The sequence below is a fragment of the Leptonychotes weddellii genome, chromosome 5, assembly GCF_054177405.1.
Source record: "Leptonychotes weddellii isolate Sample4059 chromosome 5, ASM5417740v2, whole genome shotgun sequence".
Classification (NCBI taxonomy): Eukaryota; Metazoa; Chordata; class Mammalia; order Carnivora; family Phocidae; genus Leptonychotes; species Leptonychotes weddellii.
In genome coordinates this window covers 122,184,853-122,207,875 of record NC_138373.1, presented here as the reverse complement: position 1 = coordinate 122,207,875, position 23,023 = coordinate 122,184,853, and the positions used below count along the sequence as shown (strand labels likewise).

Sequence of the window (23,023 nt, the reverse complement as noted above, 5' to 3'; positions counted from 1 at the left end):
TCTTCCCTTCCTATCAGCCATGAATGAGGCTTTCTAAGCCAGTATAGGAGGTGGAAATGTGCATGGACAAGGGAAGGGAAGAATAACTCAGCAGCTTGGTCAGCCTTTGCTGGCCTGTCAGAAATCCCAATAATAGGGTCTGAAGTGGTGTGGGGAATGCAGGGTTAATTTGGATCCACATCCAAGAGGGGATGTGATGATTATTACTGCCTCCTAGACTACAGAAATTTTTGTCAAAGGGACAGTGATAGTTGTCCCAGAGGGATCCATGGTGTTTGAGGCAGACTCTGATCTAGCATCCAAGGGACAGTGGCATAGTTGGGGTATCAGGATAAGAGGGTGAGAAATGGATAGGTAGGTTGTCAAGGCCCTAGCTGAGGGTACAGGACTGAGCAACATTCTCAGGAAAAATTGACATGAAAACCAGACATCTGGGTAGAAGCCCCACTCTAAGACCTGAACTCTCGGAGTCAAAAATTAGGAAGGGAAAATGTAGCTTGATGGCTAATCAAGTACTCTAGAGTCCTCGTCTATCAAGCTTAGAACAGGAAGACTAATTCCAGCCTCTTTTTTGAGTAACCTTCTAGGTAATGATAGAACTGAATGCATAAAGCTGAGCAGACCTGTCTGTGTCTGGGCAGAGCTGAACATTGTAGGGACTGGCCTTCTTACCTGAGGAATAAACTAAAATAGGTTTGCCTAGCTTTGCAATATTGATACAACACCTCTCTGGAAAGATTCAGTGAAGTATACATAAAGTAAATGATACTCAGGGAAACACCATTTCAATGGACTCTTGAGATTATATACTTTAAAAAAAAAAGATTTTATTTTTAAGTAATCTCTATACCCAACATGGGGCTCAAACATATAACCCCAAGATTAGTTGCATGCTCTACCAACTAAGCCAGCCAGGCACTCCAAGATTATATACTTTTTTTAAAGTATAGTATCATATTAACAATGTGAATGATTATTCCCTTACCAATATGTTCTGTGGATATATTTTTTAAAGATTTTATTTATTTGACAGAGAGAGAGACAGCAAGAGAGGGAACACAATCCAGGGGAGTGGGAGAGGGAGAAGCAGGCTCCCCACTGAACAAGGAGCCCAATGTAGGGTTCAATCCCAGGACCCTGGGATCATGACCTGAGCCAAAGGCAGACCTTTAATGACTGAGCCACCCAGGTGCCCCTGTTCTATGGATATTTTGATGCTAGGTAGTCTCTGAGTTATAAATATCAGGCTTATGAGCATCCTGTCCATTTATGCATCCACTAATACCTGCTGATATTACATGTGCCTACTATGTGCCTTAAGGTCATTGTGCAGTCATACTGACTAACATTTATTGAGCATTTACCCTGCAATCTGCATTGTTCATTTACATACATTAACTCTTCATTGTTCACAATAATCCTATGAAGGCAGCTATCACTGTTATATCCATTTTATTATTTTTTTAAGATTTTATTTATTTATTTGACAGAGAGACACAGTGAGAGAGGGAACAGAAGCAGGGGGAGTGGGGGAGGGAGAAGCAGGCTTCCCATGGAGCAGGGAGCCTGATGCGGGGCTCCATCCCAGGACCCTGGGACCATGACCTGAGTCGAAGGCAGACGCTTAACCGACTGAGCCACCCAGGCGCCCCTATCTCCATTTTAAAGGGAGAAAAAGAAAGCACAGAAAAGTTCAGTACAACTTTTAGTTGTATGTGGAAATGTTCCTAGCTTCAAGCAATAAACAATTTAGAGAGATAAGACATAACTAAATATAGACAACCAGTCACACTGCCTCCCCACACATTCACCCAAAGACTGCCTTGATCCTGAATATTTCCACCCTCTGTTCCAGTTGGCATCCAAGCTACTCTAATGCCACCTGTTGATCAGCATGGGGAACTGTCTAACTCAGTACTTTCCTATAATCCTATTCTAGTGGGATTTTGTCCTACATTCCCCTCACCCCTTTATTTCTAGTTTTAAATATCCACTTTATTCAACACGATACTCAATACATATCATTTACCTCTGAAGAAGAGATGGCTTATGAGACATCTATAGTAAAACACCTATTCTAAGAAGTGTAATCCATTGTGAAATATCAAATGGATGATTCCATAAACATGAAACGGTTTCTTTGCTGTAGAAAATCCAATGGAGTGGGGCACCTGGGTGGCTCAGTCGGTTAAGTGTCCGACTCTTGGTTTCAGCTCAGGTCATGATCTCAGGGTCATGGGATCTGGCCCTGTGTGAAGCTCTGTGTTCAGCATGGAGTCCGCTTGAGCTTCTCTCTCTCCCTCTCCATCTGCCCCTCCTCCCCACTTGTGTGCTCTGTCTCCCAAGTGAATAAATAAAAACAGAACAAAAAAAATAGGGTGCCTGGGTGGTTCAGTCATTTAAGCGTCTGCCTTCAGCTCAGGTCATTTTCCCAGGGTCCTGGGATCAAGTCTGCATGGGGCTCTCTGCTCAGTGGGAAGTCTGCTACTCCCTCTGTCCCTCCCCTCTCCCCGGCTTGTGGGCTCACTCTCTCTCTCGCAAAAATAAATAAAATCTAAAAATAATAATAATAAAATAAAATAAAGGGGAAAAAAAAAGAAAATCCAAGGAAGGGAGATGTGTAAAAAGGTTTCTTGAAGGAAAAAAGGATGACACCCTGTATAGATTTAGTTTTCTGCCCCTTCTGCACCTCACCTTCTTCTTCTGCACTGTTCAATGTTCATAATGTTAGGTTGTCACTAAGCATGATGAGGGTGCTGTCTTTGTATGAGTCTTCTTTCAGTGCATTAAGTTCTGTGATGCCTTCATCAGAAGTGGTTTTAGGCATGGCACAAAAATAGACACATAGATCAATGGAACAGAATAGAGAGTCCAGAAATAAACCTACGGTTATATGGTCAATTAATCTACAATGAAGGGGGCAAGAATATACAATGGGGGAAAAGACATAATCTTCAATAAATAGTGCTGGAAAAACTGGACAGCTACATGCAAAAGAATAAAACAGGACCAGTTTCTTATACCATACACAAAAATAAACTTAAAATGGATAAAAGACCTAAATGTGAGGCCTAAAACCATAAAACTTCTAGGAAAAAAACATAGTAATTTCTTTGATATTGGCCATAGGAACATTTTTTCTAGATATGTCTTCTCTGGCAAGGGAAACAAAAGCAAACATTAAACTATTGAGACTGCATTAAACTAAAAAGCCTTTGCACAGCAAAGAAAACCATCAACAAAATGACAAGGTAACCTACTGAATAGGAGAAGAAGTTTGTAAATGATATGTCCAGGAAAGGGTTTATATCCAAAATATATAAAGAACTTATACAACTGAGCACCAAAGAGAAAACAACAAAAAATCCAATTAAAATGGGCAGCAGACTCCCATAGACATTTTTCCAAAAAAGTCATAGAGATGGCCAACAGACACATGAAAAGATACTCAACATCACCAATCATCAGGGAAATGCAAATCAAAACCACAATGCAATATCATTACCTTACACCTGTCAGAATGACTAGCATCAAAAACACAAGAAAACAGTGTTGACAAAGATGAGGAGAAAAAGGAACATTCCTGCACTGTTGGTTGGAATAAAAATTGGTAAAGCCACTGTGAAAAACAGTTTGGAGGTGGCTTAAAAAGTTAAAAATAGAATTACCATATGATTCAGTAATTCCACGAAATACTGGGTATTTACCCACTAATTCAAAAGGATATATGCACCCTATGTTCTTTGCAGCATTATTTATAGTATCCGCCATATGGAAGTGTCCATCTAGATGAATGGATAAAGAAGATGTGGGGTGAAATATTACTTAGCCAAAAAAAAAAAAAAAAGAGTGAGATCTTGCTATCTGCAACAATATAGATAATGGACCTAGAGGGTAGAATGTTGAGTGAAGTAAGACAGAGAAAGACAAATACCATATGATTTCACTCACATGTAGAATTTAGTAACTAAAACAAATGAACAAACAAAGAAAAAAGAGGCAAACAGTAAAACAAGACTTAAATATAGAGAACAATCTGATGATTGCCAGAGGGGAAGCGGGTGGGGAGATGGGGGAAATAGATAAAGGGGATTAAAAGTGCACCTGTAGTGCTGAGCACTGAGTAATGTATACAAATGTAAAATCGTTATACTGTACACCTGAAACTAATATAACACTGTATGTTAATTATGCTCAATAAAACAACAAAACAATAGCAACAAAAGTAGTTTTAGCTAGTGTGCAGGCAAGCTTTGGGTTATTAAGGATCTCATGTTAGAGTACAGAAAGGAGCCAGCCCAATGTGGATTGGGTGTGTGGGTTGCATCTCTTTGTAGTTTATATCAAATGCCTTTTGGAAAGCTCCTCCAGAATTATCTATAGTTTGTTCTCAATCATCACCATGTGCAACAAAGGTTACTAGAAGTAAACTCCATTTTCAGATAAAAGACTTTACCTTTTGGATTAGTTGCATTGGCTATTAAGTACTTACCCAACAATTGCAGGACAATGGTGCAGATGAATCTCAGTTCAGACTCTTTCTCCAAGTAGTTCTTAATAACTTCTTCTCAGAGGTGTTCATCTTTTGTTCCATATTTGAGAAAATCCTCCAGGGGCAACCGCAGTCCCTGAAGACATTCTTATAGGCCACCTAGAGCAGGTTACATTCTGACTGGGCAGCTTGGTGCCAGGCTTTGTCATGGCCTTCATGCAGGTGGACATGTCAGAGCACTCAGCCTGCTCAGCCAGCTTGCCTTCTGGATCACTCTGTTCTCCTTGGTGAGCAGGCCGCATGCAGGGCTGGTGGGGTTCCAGGACCAGGACACAGAAGAGAGTGAGGGCAAGGCATCGAGGGTGTGAACACCAATAAGATATAGAGGAGTCCTGCTCAAGAGAACTTCTCTTCTCTGCAGTCACTTTGATCTACATTTGGCTTTAGCAGAGGATCTTCCTGGAGGCAAGGGGCAGGCAATTGTCTACACACCATTTTCTTTCTCTTTTTTTTTTTTTTTTAAAGATTTTATTTATTTATTTGACACAGAGAGAGACAGAGAGAGAGGGAACACAAGCAAGGGGAGTGTGAGAGGGGAAGCAGGCTTCCCGCTGAGCAGGGAGCCCGATGCAGGGCTCAATCCCAGGACCCTGGGACCATGACCTGAGCTGAAGGCAGATGCTTAACGACTGAGCCACCCAGGCACCCCATACACACCATTTTCAACTGGTCTTTCTTTTTGCTTTCAAATCTTGGCTCACTCACAGAAAAATTCCACTCCCACTTTCTTTGTTCCATTTACAAACTCAAAGAGTACTCTCCATGTGCCTACCACCTTGACGATCATGCTCTTCATCTTCCTGCAGGAGAGTCTCAGTATTGGGGGTAAAATCAATGATAACAGAAAACTTGAATTTAATATATTTGAAAGCTGTTCAGAGTTCCCCTCAGAATCATCATGAAGTCCTTACTGACCACTTCATTCACTTTCACTTATATCTATATTTTGCTAAGTACCAACAGTCAAGATAAAGATTTCTTATCCATCACGTCTTAGAATATTAGAGTTGGAAGGAGCCATAGAGACCATTTAGAACTCAACCTTTTTTTTTTTTTTTTTTAAGATTTTTCTTTATCTGAGAGAGAGAGCACAGAGGGAGATGGAGAAGCAGGCTCTCTGGTGTGCAGAGAGTCTGATGCAGGGCTCACTCCCAGGGGCTCCATCCCAGGACCCCAAGATCATGACCTGAGCCAAAGGCAGATGCTTAACTGACTGAGACACCCAGGCGCCCCTAGACTTCAACCCTTCTGTTTAAGATTCTACCCTGTTTGCCACCTAAAATCTATTTCACAGGGAACTATTTGTTGATTGGCTGGCTGGGCTGCCTTCCTGATTCTACATTTTTCTCCACAGTCCCTGCTCTCATTCTTAAAGAAAGGCCTATGTTGGAGCTGGGGTGGGCAATTAGGCATGCCATGTGTCTGGCAGGTCTCACTTCTTTGTTGTTGTTGTGCTAGTGAAATTTATTTACATTATACTCTATCATGTCAATTACATTTAAATCCTGTAAGTTTGTATTTACATTCCAAACCCAGTACATTCCTGGAAAAATATTATATATATATAACAAAACCAAAACAGCAAACAATTAATATGATAGTTGGGTAGCTTAATGAACATCTTGCTTCTTTGAGGTCTCATCTGGGATTTTAGGGTGAAGTGTATCCAGAGCCTGCCAGTGGCAATTCATGAGAAAGTTGTAGAGTTCTACACTTTTCACCATAAACTCTTTAATTCCTTAATATTCAAATGAAGATATGGATCTTGTAGTGGTTTTTCATCGTAGTTTTCAGCTAGATTTCTGGTTTCCTCAGGTGTAAACAAAGGTTCAGCTGGGTGTCCAGAGTTCTCATGAGCAGAAATAAGGTGGTGTCCACTTCCATCCACGACAGCTGCAACTGCAGCCAGAAAGAGAGTAACATGCTGTTGCTCATACTATTTGCCAAAAGGGTAATCCTGTCAGGGCTGGAACTTGGCTTCACTCTTTGCCAGTACCAGTAATAATTATTTTGAGTCATGCCAAAACCTGCAAAACTCTCCTGTCCAGCCATTAGACAGAAGTTAACCGTGAGATGGGTTAAATGCTAGGCTTCCATGGCCTCAATTCCTCACTCCTCTTGTTATATTAGGGACACCAAGCAAGACGCAAAGGATGGCACAGCTGTCAGTTGCTCTGAGCTTGGGGCTTCAGCATTGTTTCCCACTTGCCCTCTGAGTAGTTTCTAAGAAGAAAATAAATTTCTCCTTTATTGAAGGCTTTCTCCTCCCATCCTATTATTTTTGGCAATGGCTGAGCTGAGAGGTACCTAGGAATTGCTGGTCCCATAATTTCAGAGGTATCCCTTCCACAACTCTTTAATATTGAACTTTGACGTTTCCTCAGTCTGATATAAAGTACTTTGGAAAATCAGCTTTAAGCCTCCCCTTCTAACCAGTCTGCAGCCTCACATCCATCCTAAATAGAACTTCAAGACATGGCATGTCTCCTGGAGACCTTTAGCAGGGTAACAACTCAAAGCATTATGAGCTGTTTTTCAGCTGTTTTTCAGCTGTTTGCTGTTTTTCCTGAAGACCACCCATCCTTTGAAGCCCTCATTCCTCTAAACTGAATAGAGTTAGAGGTACTTCAATCTTATCTACAAGGTTTGCATTTGTGCAAGAGCAAGAGAACCATGTACCATAGCCTGGCTTCTCTGCCAACTTGTGGATAATGTTCTTTGGAGTTTGCAGTATGAAGTTAGGGCATTTTCCAATTTCAGTGTGGACTAAGTTCCCCTCTCTAATTAGCTTCTTTGAGTTCCTTTTAGTGGGTGTGGAATGGGAAGGACTTTTTTTTTTTTAAAGATTTTATTTATTTATTTGGCAGAGAGAGACAGCGAGAGAGGAAACACAAGCAGGGGGAGAGGGAGAGGGAGAAGCAGGCTCCCCGTGGAGCAGGGAGCCCAATGTGGCTCGATCCCAGGACCCTGGGATCATGACCTGAGCCGAAGGCAGACGCTTAACGACTGAGCCACCCAGGTGCCCCAGGACTTTTTTTAGATATAATTTTTCCACAACTTTTCCTACCCTTTCAGTTTGTAAGTGAAGAAATTGAGAGCCAGAGAGGTAAAATGGTTTGGTTAGATTCACACAGCCAGAGAATAGCAGAAGAGAGGACTGAACCCAGGGCTTCTGCTTCATAGACAAATGCTTTATTTACCTGTTGTATTTAAAAACCAATATTGTAAGCTTTTTAAAACTGTCTTTTTATTTTGAATTATTTGATATTTCAGCTACATTATGGATTCAGTTAATGGACTCACTTTAGAAATGAATCATTATTTAAATCAAGTTTCCTATGGGAAAATGCATTTCTAAATCTAAATATTCAATTTCCTTAGTGTCAGTCAATTCAAGCCACTAAAATACTGTAGATTGAGTGGCATAACAGACATTTATTTCTCACCGTTCTGGAGGCTAGGAATTCCAAGATTAAGGTGAAGTAGATTCTACGGTTTGTGGATAGTTGCCTTCTTGCTGTATCTTCATATGGGGAGTTGGGGGGTTCGGGGAGAGAGAGAAAGGAAGAGAAGGAACACAAGCACTAATCTCATCATGAGAACCCCACCCTCATGTGGTCTTTAAGTAAAGGTTTCTGACTATTCCCTAAACTGTCCTTTCCTTGAACACTTATTTAAAGTATGGGCGTATGCTTGTCCTTTTCCTGTGTGTATGGTTATCCTGTTTCATTTAAACTGTTAACCCCTTGAAAGTAATTATTACTGTATTACTGGGTTTTTAAAGTAGTTTTGCAAAAACATGTATGATTATTAAAAATAAAATGGAGTGCAAAACTTGTTAGAATTTACATTTTAAAAAAATGATTGAAATTTGAAGAGAAAGTCAATGTAAATAATAGAAATTTTTTTTCAGAGAGTAATTAAAACTTGCATGAAATAGAGGATTGGACTAGGTGACTTTTGAGATTCCTTTTGAGCCTATGATTCCATCATGATCTTATTACCCATAGAGAGGCAGAAAGCAATGAAATTAACAGATCTGGGCAGGTTTGTGACTTGCTTATAATCAAAGAAAATATAGAACTTCTGAGGCTAGGTCATTAAAGGTGATGCAGTTTCTGTCCTTTTGGCTGTTACACTCCTGTTTTGTAGCCTTAAAATGCCCCCAAATACTGTTACAACTTCAGTCAGTGTCTGATGTCACTAGCATGAGAGTCTCTGAGCCTGATACTTAGAAACCATAATAAAATGATTGTTGTTGTTTTACTCCACTAAGTTGGAGGTGGTTTCTTACACAGCAGTTGTGACTAGAATAGGTATGTTAGTATTACTGGAAGAAATAAGTACTGGAAAGACCTGGTAGGGAAAGAACTGAAAATGAGAGAAGTTTGTACTTTGGTAGTTTTGTTTTTTTTTTTAAGATTTTATTTATTTATTTGACAGAGAGATAGAGAGAGCATAAGTTGGCAGGGAGGCAGGCAGAGGGAGGGGGAGAAGCAGGCTCCCCGCTGAGCAGGGAGCCTGACCCCAGTACCCTGGGATCATGACCTGAGCCCAAAGTAGCCGCTTAACCAACTGAGCCACCCAGGCGCCCCGTACTTTGGTAGTTTTTAAAGAACTAATTACAGCATATGTCATATAGAGAATGTGTGTGTATGTGTGTGTCTGCTCATGGGTATGTGCCTAGTTGGGGAAGAGGGTACCAATCTGCATGCTCTACTTTGGGAACTTAACAAAATGAAAGTTTACCTAAGAATTCTATTTTCCTGTAGACCCAAAAGTCTGTAAGAAGAAAGTGCAAAGAAGCTTTGGAATTGATATTAAGGTTCATAGTATTCCACAATTAATACTTATTACAAGACAATGAAGAAACAAAAAGTATACCCACCCTGCCTTTGGTTTTGTTTTTTTTAAAGCTAGCCTGGCTGTATTACCCCACCTATTCTCAAGAGGGTCCCTGAACTGGTGTTTGGAATAACTGCACTGGAACCTCTCTCCTATCTTCAGTCCTCTACCTCATGCCCGTCCCATGTCCATTCTTTAGAAGAGGTACTACAGTGACTAAAAAGACTCCAGGCTCTAAAAAGAGACTGCCTGGTTTTGAATTATGGCTTCTTCATCTACTAGCTAGGTGGCCTTGAAACTCTCAAGAATTGGGAAAATTTTTTTAAAGATTTATTTATTTATTTGAGAAAGACAGCGAGCATGAGTGTGAGTTGGGGGGGCGGTGCAGAGGGAGAGAATCTCAGGCAGACTCCCCGCTAAACGGGCTCCAGCTAACTACCCTGAGATCATGACCTGAGCTGAAGTCAAGAGTCGGACCTTATCTGACTGAGGCACCCAGGCACCCTTGGGAAATTGTTTTTAAAAAAGGAAAAAAATCAAGGTTATTGTTCAGAGCCTATATGCCCGGGGAAAAGAGGGACTGGGTAAGAATAAGCTTCAGTGAGTAAGAGACTTAAAGTGTATAAGTGTACAGGACGTTACAAGCTCCCATGAAATGAACTTCATTCTGAACCCAAAAATTAACCTAGAAAAATAATGAAGGAAAGAAATCTCACCTCCTAGGAAATCAGGAAAAGTAAGAGAGTTCTCTATATGGACTGGAAACAAATGAAGAAATTAGTTGTGAATCAGATTACCTTTTTATAAGTGTGCCAAGATTTCCCCACATATATTAAATGTTAAGCACAAATTAAAGCTTTGTGCTTTAACTGCATGGCTAAGATGTAAAAGGTAGCTGACCCAGTAAAGGACCAAGAGTAATAAAGAAAGGAGAAGACAAAATCCGCTCTGGATAAATATGGCAAAAACAAAAACAATACCTACATTTGAGAAACCCTAGGCAGGCTTCATTTAAAGGATACCTTTGACTAGTTTTACCAAAGATACAAGGCCCCAATTCACCAAAAATTTGGCCCCTTCCTTGCTTTGTGTTGCCCAGGCCTGGACTATGTATTCAAATAAACAATCCTAGAACCAAGTAGGTCTCTAAAATTCAGGAGACACCATTCAAGTACACCAGATAAGATAAATAATATTTGGAGATGTACCCAAAAACAAGTCTGCTTTCCTGACAAAATGATTTTACAGAGAGTTTTATGCTTTTCTAAGAGACTGCAAAAATAAATTATTTTTTCTTCAAGTAACACTCATATTCAGCCCCCTAGGATCCTGATAAGCAGTTAGTTTATATTACAGATATAAAGACGCCTGTCTTTTAATATTGTTTGGGAAATAATAGGAAATAAAGACCCATGGAATTAAAATACTTTCCCTAGTATTAGGGATCAGTTAATGAAAATAAATTGGGTGATAACAAGTTAAGTTTGAATTGGGAAGCCGTTGCAACCTTGACTGGGTTCCAGTTAATGAGACAAAAGCTCTCACCTATTTGCATAAGGAAGCCAAGAGTCAAAGATACTATTCATTTGTGCATAAAGGGAAAAAGACATTCTTGGGACGTCAGGGTAGCTCAGTCGGTTACATGTCTGTCTTTGGCTCGGGTCATGATCCCAGGGTCCTGGGATCAAGTCCCTCATCATGCTCCTTGCTCAGTGGGGAGCCTGCTTCTTCCTCTGCCTGCCACTTCCACAACTTGTGCTCTCTCTCTCTCTCTGACAAATAAATAAATAAATAAATAAATAAAATCTTTAAAAAGTAAATAAAAATAAAGAGAAAAAGACATTCTAAAACTCTTTTTCTGGTTTAACAAAGAAACCTCACAAATATTTAATTACCTTTTAAAAAGTAAAGATGTCATTTTTAAAATAATTGCTAGGGAAGCAGATTATTAAGATAACCAGTTAGATCTGCAGAGTGTCGCAGGTTGTAGAGAACTTTTCAGAGGACAGAGCAATGTCTCCTCAAGTCAGCCTGCCTTTAAGACTCCTTTGCATAAATATCTTTCAGAGAGTTTTTTTTTAAGATTTTATTTTTTATTTATTTATTTGTCAGAGAGAGAGAGAGTAAAGCAGGGGAAGCTGCAGGCAGAGGGAGAAGCAGGCTCCCTGCTAAGCAAAGAGCCCAATCTGGGGCTCGATCCCAGGACCCTGAGATCATGACCTGAGCTGAAGGCAGACGCTTAACGACTGAGCCACCCAGGTGCCCCCCTACAGGACAATCTTAATTTAAGCAGTGAATGTTACTGGTGCATGTGCCCTCCATCCACTCTGTCATGGCAGTTTCTGGTTCTGCCCCCACGATTATTCTCTTGCTCATCTTTGGCCACAAAACACCACCAATAATGCTAAGTGCCTCAGTTCTTTATAAGACTTTCTGGAGAATTCCACAATTCTTTCAGCCAACCTTAGATGGTCATCCTAAGGGTGACAAGTAGGGAGTGGGGGGATGTATATGTGTGCACGGAGTCTTTTATTCTCATCCCTTTATCTCCATCAGCTGCCCAGACAAGCCCCACAAATAAATATACAACGAAGTCATAGTGTACTTATCTATAAGCAACTTCAAAAGAAGCCCCCAAATAAGTTCCCTTTCCCCACCCCAATATCCTTAAACACACACACATACACAAAACAGAATGCTGCTCCCAACGTGCCCAAATGGAAATTCTGGCACCAACACTGACTGGCCTCATATGGTTACAGTTCATTTGACTCTCACTAGTTAGTCTTCTCTATTGAATTTACAATTCCCAGGTCGTTGTAAGCTGGGTCCTCCAGGAGCCAACTCTAAGACTAAGTTAATGTTTATGATGTTTACTAAGGAATGCCTTGGGATTAGTACCTGTGGAAGGGAAGGGAAGGGAAAGAAGCAAGTAAACAGAGGGAGAAGCTGAGCTGTGATGCAGTGCCCGTGACAACCTTGACTGATGCTACAGGAAGCTCTCGAGCTGGAATGGCCCTTCTGCACTGTCCAGGTTGGCCCAAGATGGTCCTTATGCTCCCGCACTGATTAATTATTTTGAAGAAGCCCAAACCACATAGAAAGGACATGTATAGTTCAGTTTCAACCATGTTCAAATCCACATGTTTCCATAATGAAAATATCAGAAAAGAGCAGTCAGATAATGCCCTCTGGAACCCAAAGAAGTGGTGTGGGCTGGAGGGGTGCAGAAATAAGAGTACAATCCAAGTTGCAAATGTGCTCCTGCATTTCTTGTTTAATCAAAGTGCTTTTAATTTCCTTTAGGATCTTCAAAAATTACTGCTCAGCCTTGCAGAAATGAAGATGTGCCTTATTTGTAAGGTTGCTGTGAAATGTCTGCCATCTGGTGGACATAAATAAATAAAATTTAAATATAAATTTGCCTCATCCAATGGAATAGAAACATTACTGCCAAGTTGAGCAACTTGAAGTTTTATTAGAAAACTTTATATTTCTCATTAGGGAAAACTGCCACGTTTAAACCTAAATCACATCAAAGTGTGCAGCATTGAAAAGATTTATAAAAGGAATCTTTAGTTTGATAAAATATTAAAAGCAAACATAGGTATCATTCCAAAACCTGGATTTTCTCGGGATTACATCAGAAAAAAATGTAGTCTTTTGGCTCCTTAACAGAAAATAAATTAATATTTATCTTTCCCCTAGATCACAATCAGCGGGTGCTGGAGCCGGCTTCCATAGGCTCATAAGAGCTGATCGTGCACATCTCTTCCAACTCTAAGTTCAATGATTTCATGTTGGTAACTTGAAATTGGCCATGGTGGGGGTATTTATACTGAAGAAATCAAGAAAGATTTGAAATCAGAGTTGTTGGGTTTTTGTTTTTGTTTTTCAGAAAGTCAGTTTACCAGCATACCATACATATCTCTGTTCTCCCTTGAGTCCACCAATTAAAAAAAAAAAAAAAAAAAGGCATTCCATGGAACAGTTGTTAACCTTTTTAAAACTTTATTTAAATACACATTTCCAAATTTGGGACACTATGGAATCTTTTAGGAAGTGCTATTTGAGTTTTATATTTTTCTTTTAGTTGGAGGAGCCCAGACTGAATTTTTAAAAGGTTATTCACTATTAAAATTATTGCATAAAGGTAATATATCTCAAATTGTTTCACTCTTAGTCAAACCTTTACCAGTGTTGACATTTGTATTTCTTGTACTGGTGACTGTCAGCTAACAGATGTGATGAATGAGACCAGAAACCTAAATGCTCTATATGCTCTGAGACTTTCCTGGTCTATTTTTAGAGGGGTGAACTCAAGAGATAGAAGTTCTTATTGTATTTGTCTGATGACTCAGAAATGTCCCTCTGATGTTTTTTGAGGGCAGTGTGCTTACCTTTGCCTCTAGTTATATTGCCTTAAAGAGGCCTAAGCTATAAATGTGAGGTAATTTATTTCTTACAATCCAAAACTCTTGTTAACAAGTAAGGACAAGTCCTAGACATAAAACCATTGGACCAGGGCCAGGGTCTTTTATGTTCAGTTCTCCACCGTGCCATTTTCTAAAACAGGCTTTTCAGATCTTGTGAGTTCCATAAACCCTCAGATAAAAGAAAATGCACCTTTCTGCTTTCTGAAACCGAAACGAATAGGCCTGTTTCATGTCAGCTGAGGTTCAATACGGCAGAGAAATTCTGTTCAGTGGAAGAATCCACAGGCTCTTTCCATTAGCCTTCAGTGGTAACAAGTGGTAGTATTCTATAATAGGTGCAAGTGGATTGAGATGGGGATTTGAACAGAAAGGGGATTTGAGTTGAATCATATTATGAGGTAATGGAAATGTCCAGCATTACTGGGCACTAAAAGTAACAATTTGCAAAGTTTTACCAATGTAATGTATTCCCACCGATAGATTCAACTTTCACTTTCTTGAAGACCACTTTTTTGGTATCTTCTACACCTAGCATAAAACCTCAAAAGATATTTGTTCATTTTTTACAAAGTTATACTGGTAAAAATGAATGCATTGTTTATGTAATGCCTATTTTCCCCAGGAGACTGAAAGTTCCATGAGGTCAGGGATCATATCTGTCTCATAAACACTGTATCCTCAGTGCCTGGCATATAGTAGGAAATTTATACATATTGATTGAATGAACTAATAGAATATAGATATTAGGTATGATATATAGATATCGGATCCAATGCAGATCTATTTAAGCTTTTTTTGCAGGTATTCTGGCTTACTCAGGATGCCATTCTGTTTTTTCCTAGGTGATTATATAAAAGAGATTAGGAGACTTAATTTAAGTATCTCATGATATACAGGATTCTGATTTTCTAAGGGTCTGAATTTAGTGTAATAAGGAAATTTTCTTAGTTCCCTGGTGTCAGACACTAATCAAGGGAAGAAGTCACCCATACTGTTCTATTTTTCTTTTCTTTTCGTTTAAAAGATTTTATTTATTTATTTATTTATTTATTTGACAGAGAGACAGAGAGACAGAGAGACAGAGAGAGAGAGCACAAGCAGGGGGAGCAGCAGCAGATGGAAAGGGAGCCCAATGTGGGGCTCAATCCCAAGACCCTGGGATCATGACCCAAGCCAAAGGGGACGCTTAACCCACTGAGTCACCCAGGCTCCCCTGGTTTTGTTTTTTTTTTTTTTTATTATTTAAGTAATCTCTACACCCCACATGGAGTTCAAACTCACAATCCTGAGATCAAGAGTCACGTGCTCTAACAACTGAGCCAGCCAGGCACCCCAATCACCCATACTGTTCTGAGAGTTACTCTTCCTACTCTCCTTTAGAGAACATGAGGTCTCTCTTTCTCCTGAGTTACTCAGTCATTATGCTTTCCTTCCCTTTTCTTTTCACAGAATGAAGGAGCCTGAAATAAAGGCATAAGAACATGTCTTAAATAAGGTTATATGGCTTTACTTGTAAATAATTTCTTTCCTTCTTAATAGTCAAATGTTTCTTAAATACATTACAGTCAAAATTTATAATCTTCCTGGTCAGTATCCTCTATCCTCTGAACTTTGAATATCTAGTGAACCTCATCTTCTATTTTCCTTTTATGCTGTTTGCATGCAGGTCTACTTTGTGTGACATGATCGCACCATGCTTTGCTTTTCTTCATGTCTGATACACTTTCAAAGCTCTTTTTAACTTACACAAATGCTCAGTTCTAGAAACACTCCACCTTCTCCACCTCATGTCTGAGACTTTCCATGAGACTTTCTTTGAGAACTCTGTCAAATTAAACAACCAGTATATTTTTGTAATGTAAAATGTTACCTATTCAACCCTAGGGAAAAAGGGACTAACAGTAGTGTCCTCAGCCACTGCACAAGGGAAGTTCAATGGTGTTACACAGAAAGTGTCATGGGTCTTTACTTAAGTGGGAACCATGCTCAGTTTGGACTATAAACAAGAAGACCTTTCCTATCAGACTTTCTGTCATTATCACAGCTCAGTGGCCACAGGGACACATGATCAATTCCTACATGATCAATTTAGCAAATCCAGAACATTCAGGTTAGAGAGACTGAACTGCAGAATTATCCAATCATTCTCAGCTTCAGTGAACAAAGATTCTTATGTATCAGTACAATAAGAATAACAGTTTATTCCTTGGGATTTTCTTTTTCATATATAGAAAAATGAAACGAGATGTGTGGAAGTATTTTGGAAAATGTAAAAGGGAAAGGGACTTACATTCATTGAGCTCCAAGATCCAGGTGGCGCATGTAAAGGACATAGCACAGGCATTGTCTTTCTTGGATCTCTGCTCATTGCACTCTGTGGGAGCATCTAATCATAACGTTAATTTCTAGACTCATCATCCTCTGTCTAGAAGAAGGCCTCCACAGTTGAATGCTCAGACTTGCTATTAAGAGCATTCTCTGCTGTTTGTCTAAATTTAAAGTGGCTTTAGAGGAACTTACCTAGCCCTTTATTATTTTTTAAATGACTTTACTATAGTTACATTTTAAAACTTAAAAAGGATAGGAATTGTCATTCCACTGGAGAAAGTAGTTGCCCCAAGAAGAGCCCCTCACTGGAGAAAAGAAAGTCTCTTCAATAAATACTGCTGGGAAAATTTGATATTCACATATAAAAGAATGAAACTAGACCCTTATCTTATACCACTCACAAAAATTAACTTGAAAAGGATTTAAAACTTAAAAACAAGACCTGAAGCTATGAAACTCATAGAAGAAAATTAGGAAAAAACTCCTTTACATGGGTCTTGGCAATAATTTTTCAGATATGACACCTAAAGCACTAGCAACAAAATAAAAAATTAACAAGTAGAAATTCATCAAAATAAAAAGCTTTTGCAGAGCAAAAATACAACCAACAAAATGAAAAGACAACACACAGAATGGGAAAAAACATTTGCAAACTGTATACCTGATAAGGGGTTAACATCTAAAATATATAAAGAACTCATACAACTCAATAGCCATAATAATAATCCAATTAAAAATAGGCAAAAAATCTGAATAGACACTTTCCCAGAGAAGATATATGAAAGCCATCGTCAAAAAGACAAGAGATAACAAATGCTGGCAAGGATATAGAGAAAGGGGAACCCTTGTGCGCTGTTGGTGAGATTGCAAACTGGTACAACTACTATGGAAAACAGTATGGAGGATCCTCAAAAAATTAAAAATAGAAATACCATATGATCCAGCAATTCTACTTCTGGGAATATATCCAAAGGAAACAAAAACACTAACTCAAAAGGATATCTGTACCCCTATGTTCATCATAGCATTATTTTCAATAGCCAAGAAATGGAAACAACCTAAGTGTTCATCAATGGATGAATGAATAAAGAAGTTGTGACATATATATACAATAGAATATCATTTAGCCATAAAAATGAGGGAATCCTGCTATTTGGGACAACATGGGTAGACCTTAAGGGCAATACACTATGGGAAATAAGATTAAGACAAACACTGTAAAATCTCAGTTATATGCAGAATCCTTAAAAATAAAAATTAAACTTAAAAAAAAATAAATCAAACTCATAAAAAAAAGATCAGATTTGTGGTTACCAAGGTAACTCCCTACCCCTAAGGAGGAGAGAATTGGAGGAAGGCTGTCAAAAGGTAAAAACATCTAATTACAAGATAAATTAGTACTAGGGATGTGATGTACAGCATGATGACTATAGTCAACATGGCTGTATGATTTATGGAAAAGTTGTTAAAAGAGTAAATCCTAAGAGTTCTCCTCACCAAGGGAAAAAATATTTGGTTTTTTTTTCACTTTCTCTTTTTATTTTATCTATATAAGATGATGGATGCTAACTAAACTTATTGCAGTAATAATTTTACAATATATGTAAGTGAAATCATTATGCTATACACCTTAAACTTATACAGTAATGTATGTCAAATATATCTCAATAAAACTTGAAGAAAAAAAAAAAAGAGTCCCTGAGCAAAGCCTTTCTTAAGATACATGTCCTAAGCAGGCATTAAATGTATCTCTGGATACAATCATATAGTAAAAACGAATAGCCCATGCTAAAAGGCACTATTTCTTTTTCATTTTGTGAAAAGGAAAAGGGAGAAAGGCAAATAAATACTTTAACTACATAAAGTAGAAGAAACAAGAACTTTGAAACCACGCAGAACCTGGTTTCCAATGTCATTCCACCATTTCTTATTTGACCTTGAGAAAGTTACTTAACCTCTTTGCACCTTGATTTCTCTTATGAAAATCCAGATAATACTGTCTAAGTGTTGTGAGGACTGACTGACAAAATTTAGCATAATAAATAATACATATAAATCATTTGATAAATATGTATCACTTTATTAGAGCTATGTCTAGAAAGAAACTCTACAGAGAATTAAAATACTGACTGCATTTTCCCCTTTACATTTATATTGTAAAGAGACATATAAAGCCAGTCCAGCTATAACCACAATCTTCTAATATCCTATATATTAGTTTTCAGTTCTTGTAAGTGCTATAAAATTAGTTCCCCCTTGAGTATGGCCACTTATATACCTAATAACCACAATCTTCTAGTTATCTGTTAGGTTCCAGTTCTTGTAAGTGCTATAAAATTAGTTCCCCTTGGGTATACTACTTACATGCCTAATAGGTAGAGAACTGAACTCATCATTTTGCCTCACACAAACCGTTCCTTTTTCTGACTTTCTGACATCTGTGAATAGCATCACCATTCTCCCAGTAACTCATACTTAAAGCTTTAATCATTTTTTCACAACCACTTCTCCCTCACCACTGCTTACTGATCTTACTTCCTCAGTGTTCTCAAAATATATTTCCACCCATCTCCACCTCTAGGGCCACCACCCTAGTTCAGGCCTCCAACCTGGTTTTCTTGCCTCAAGTCTCTTTTCTCCATTAAATTTCTTTTCATCTGTAGTTGCCAAATAAATCTTACACAAATAATGCTTTGATTATTGAGCCTGTTTTACCCCATTACCTCTGCCTCTTCTGAAACATCTCTGGTAGCTCCCCACTGCTTACTAAATGAACTCTAGGCATTCAACACCTTCTACAACATGACCCCTTACTACCTTTCTGACCATGTTTTTTAATTACTCTATTATCTGCATCCTTCTTGCCTTTTCCTAAGCAGCCCCTGTGCTTTTTTATCTTCATACAACTATTATTATTTCTTATACTTTGAAAAATGTACAGTCTCATTTCACCTGTCCAAATCATGTCACTCTTTAAGACCCAAAGCAAATGCTATGTCTCTAGCAAGTGAAATAGTAGATTTGCAGAAAATTCATTTTAAAATCAATGAATTTATTTAATTCATTAAATACATACATACATACATACATACATACATAGAAATAAAATTCTATCCTGAAGGGCTAGGTTGATTCCTGGCAACAAAATTAAGAATTAAACTGGAATCATTAGAAAATTAATGTGGGGTTTGATTAGGCAGACAAAAAGAGGGGCCAGGAGTTTTTATTTTGGCAAGAAGAATGGAGAGTTAGAAATGGGGAAATAGGGCACCTGGGTGGCTCAGTTGGTTAAGCGACTGCCTTCGGCTCAGGTCATGATCCTGGAGTCCCTGGATCGAGTCCCGCATCGGGCTCCCTGCTTGGCGGGGGGTCTGCTTCTCCCTCTGACTATCTTCCCTCTCGTGCTCTCTGTCTCTCATTCTCTCTCTCAAATAAATAAATAAAATCTTTAAAAAAAAAAAGAAATGGGGAAATAAGCTAGAACCAGAACAGAATATGATGGGTCATGATTACCAGTAAGCAGAAAAGGTTGGTGAGAGCAGTTAGGCCAGGATTGGTTAGAACACCACAGACTCTTCTCAGAGTGTGAAAAATTGTGTGTGATTGTAAATTGTGTGAAAAATGGATTGCTACCACTTACAAGTTAGGTTCGCTCTTGGGCAGCAGTTCTTAAAATGTGGTTTGTAGACTCCATGGAGTTCTTGAAAACCTTTCAAGTATCTGCAAGGTCAAAACTATTTTCAAAATAATACTAAGACATTATTTGCCTTTCAAACTGTGTTGACATTTGTACTATAATACAAAGGTAATGGTGGGTAAAATTGCTGGTGCATTAATAGAAATCAAGACAGCAATACCAGCCTAGACTAATAGCGATTGTATTTGTCACTGCTATATACTCACAAGAAAAAAAAAAAGAGTTTCATTTAATAATATGCTTAATAAAATAGCAACAATTACTAATTTTATTTAATCTGAACTTCTGATTCCATGTCTTTTAAAAATTCTATGATACAAAATGCACAAAGCATTCCTGCTGAATACCAAGGCACAATGGTTGTCCTGAGAAAAAAGATTTATGTGTTTCAGTTGTGAGTTGAACAAGCCACTTTTTATTCAGAACACCATTTTTACTTGAAAGAATGACAGACAAAATGAATTATTGGGACTTCATCAAGATAAAAAGCTTTTGCACAGCAAAACAGTTGACAAAGCCTAAAGACAACCTACGGAATGGGAGAAGATATTTGTAAATGTCTTATCAGATAAAGGGCTAGTATCCAAGATCTATAAAGAACTTATCAAACTCAACATCCAAAAAACAAATAAACCAGTCAAGAAATAGAAGATATGAACAGACATTTCTCCAAAGAAGACATACAAGTAGCCAACAGACACATGAAAAAATATTTAACATCACTCAGAATCAGGGAAATACAGATCAAAACCACAATGAGATACTACCTCACACCAGTCAGAATGGCTAAAATTAACTAGTCAGGGAACAACAAATGTTGGCAAGAATGCAGAGAAAGGGGTACACTCTTATAACTGCTAGTGGGAATGCAAGCTGGTACAGCCACTCTGAAAAACAACATGGAGATTCCTCAAAAAGTTAAAAATAGAGCTACCCTATGGCCCAGCAATTGCATTACTAGGTATTTACCCAAAGGATACAAACATAGTGATCCAAAGGGGCACCTGCACCTCAATGTTTATAGCAGCGATGTCCACAATAGCCAAACTATGGAAAGAGCCCAGATATCTATCAATAGATGAATGAGTAAAGATGTGGTATATGTATACAATGGAATACTACTCAGCCATCAGAAAAATGAAATCTTACCATTTGCAATGATGTGGATGGAACTAGTGGGTCTTATGCTAAGTGAAATAAGTCAATCAGAGAAAGACAATTATCATATGATTTCACTCATATGTGGAATTTAAGAAACAAAAAAGAGGATCATAGGGGAAGGGAGGGAAAAATAAAATAAGACGAAATCAGAGAGGGAGACAAACCATAAGAGACTGTTAACTATAGGAAACAAATTGAGGGTTGATGGAAGTGAGGTGGGTGAGGGGATGGGGTAACTGAGTGATGGGCATTAAGGAGGGCATATGATGTAATGAGCACTGGGTGTTATATGCAACTGATGAGTCACTGAACTCTACCTCTGGAAGGATTAATGCACTATATGTTAACTAATTGAATTTAAATAAAATAAAATTTTAAAAAAGAATGACAGGCAACCAAAATATAGTTATTCAGACTTGGGTATTTGGCAGACATTGTCTCAAAACTTAGTGAAGTCTGTCACTTCAATGAAAACAATTTACAGCATTTGTTGTTAAAGATAAAATTTCGAGCTTTCAGGAAAAAATTCAGAATTTTGGAAAACTTGTATCTACCCATGAGTCTAACAATTTGCTAATTCTTAAGGACTTTCCTGATGAGATCAGTGGTGATAGTCATGAATGTGAGTCTTTGATATTTCAGATGAAATGTATCAACATTTGGAAGATATGCATACCTCAGTAAACCACTATTTTCCAAATGAACAATGCATGATGTTACAAAATAATGTGTAGGTAAAAGATCCATTCAAAGTTCAAGATACACCATAATATATCAGTAGATTTTAATGTTACAGTATACAAATGTCCATACATATTATTTCAGATTCCACATTGCTACTAATCTTTAAGAAACTATCTCTTGTAGGGTTTTGGCAGTATGGTATCAAAGAGATTATTGATAATTATCTTTTTAAAAAACTATTAAACCATTCCTTCCTTTTCCAATTACATATATGTGTGAGAATGGATTTTTTGTGTTTCAACCAAAACAAATACCAGAACAGATTGAATACAGAAATAGGTATAAGAATTGAGTTGTCCTGAATTTGCTCTATGGCAATTCTACTGAGAAGATAGCCTCATTTGGAAGTAAAATGTCCATGATGTTAACAATACTCTCCTATTTAAATAGTAAAAATCATGATGTCTGAATGATTTTAGGTTGGGCATCTGGGTGGCTCAGTCATTAAGTGTCTGTCTTCAGCTCGGGTCATGATCCCAGGGTCCTGGGATGGAGCCCCGCCTTGGGCTCTCTGCTCAGCAGGAAGCCTGCTTCTCCCATTCCCACTCCCCCTGCTTGTGTTCCCTCTCTCTGTGTGTCTCTCTCTATCAAATAAATAAATAAAATCTTTAAAAAAAAAAAAGAAAAGGAAAGGAAAAATGGTCTAATTACTTGTCTTGATGGTAGGCAATGGTCCTATCAATCAGACAAAATCAATAAATGAAAAAGCAAATGTTGACCTAAGGTGTAAAAAAAAAAAACAACACTGACCAAAACAGGATAGAAATGGGAAGGAGGGTCTAATCTTTCATCAGAGAACAGACCAAATTAGGGCTGAGTTGTAGCAAGTTTCCAGATGTAAAAAGCATTCTAAGTGCAGACTGTGGTGGTCATTTAGCCTATTTTCTCTAAGATCCATCCTTCCTAGACTCTTCCTTGCTCTACACTCTGAATCACAGGACATGACCAGGTTAAACCATATTTCCCAGTATCCATTTGCCAACTAGCTTCTAGTTAGGTTCAGCAAATAGAAATTACTGGTGGGAGACTGGAAGGGAGAATGAAGGAAGAAGTATCCTACCACTAAGAAAAAGGCACAGAGAATCATCATATACAACACTTGGGGTGACTTGGAAGGTTGCCAGTTTTGAGTGGACTCAGAAAAAGTTAATTCCTGGGTACAATTAATTACTCTTTATCTATGGGCCTGAGAAACTAAAGAAACAAGTGATCTGCCTCCAACATCCCCAACATTCAGTGTTGGCACAGATTGAGTATAAC

The 23,023-nt window shown here is 38.3% G+C and overlaps 2 pseudogenes; both read right to left on the bottom strand.

Annotated features, from left to right (window-relative positions):
• Positions 1-2,719: 2,719 nt before the first annotated feature.
• Positions 2,720-4,794, bottom strand: LOC102734580 (14-3-3 protein theta-like; annotated as a pseudogene).
• An 863-nt stretch (positions 4,795-5,657) lies between these two features.
• Positions 5,658-6,604, bottom strand: LOC115936508 (putative uncharacterized protein C6orf52 pseudogene; annotated as a pseudogene).
• Between the last annotated feature and the right edge of the window lie 16,419 nt (positions 6,605-23,023).